Here is a 733-nt window from a genome sequence, read left to right as displayed (position 1 = left end):
CCAGTCCAACTAGAGCAGAGACCAGTCCAACTAGAGCAGAGACCAGTTCAACTAGAGCAGAGACCAGTCCAACTAGAGCAGAGACCAGTCCAACTAAAGCAGAGACCAGTTCAACTAGAGCAGAGACCAGTCCAACTAGAGCAGAGACCAGTCCAACTAGAGCAGAGACCAGTCCAACGAGAGCAGAGACCAGTCCAACTAAAGCAGAGACCAGTTCAACTAGAGCAGAGACCAGTCCAACTAGAGCAGAGACCAGTCCAACTAGAGCAGAGACCAGTCGAACTAGAGCAGAGACCAGTCCAACTAGAGCAGAGACCAGTCCAACTAAAGCAGAGACCAGTTCAACTAAAGCAGAGACCAGTTCAACTAGAGCAGAGACCAGTTCAACTAGAGCAGAGACCAGTTCAACATGAAACAACCGTTGATGGTTGAATCTTTAAAGTAAACCTGAAGCAGACGAGGTGAAAAATCAAGATCAGCTGCAACTTCATCATTTCTGGATGAGTCACCGTGACCTTTGCTGAGCGCTCAGAGCATGACTCAGCATTCTTTGAGGAAACCCAGAGAAACTCACTTTTCTTTATAATTCTAACATTTCAGCCTCACTGGTACAGAAGAGGCAGAGGTTTTTATTCTTTTACAAGAAAAGTCTTAAAAAAACAAACCAGTAAAAAGAGCAAGGTCAGACTACACCAAGGTCAAACTACAGCAAGGTCAGACTACACCAAGGTCA

The 733-nt window shown here is 45.7% G+C and overlaps 1 protein-coding gene across 1 annotated transcript in view; it reads right to left on the bottom strand.

Annotated features, from left to right (window-relative positions):
• The window catches only part of efr3a (EFR3 homolog A (S. cerevisiae)), a gene marked incomplete in the record, with an annotated part of 80,028 nt that overhangs the window by 2,665 nt on the left and 76,630 nt on the right, over positions 1 to 733 (bottom strand).

This window comes from Nematolebias whitei, chromosome 9 (assembly GCF_014905685.2).
Source record: "Nematolebias whitei isolate Nwh7 chromosome 9, NemWhi1, whole genome shotgun sequence".
NCBI classification, from domain to species: domain Eukaryota; kingdom Metazoa; phylum Chordata; class Actinopteri; order Cyprinodontiformes; family Rivulidae; genus Nematolebias; species Nematolebias whitei.
The sequence above is the reverse complement of the archived record's forward strand: the minus strand, read 5'-3'. Positions and strand labels throughout refer to the sequence as shown.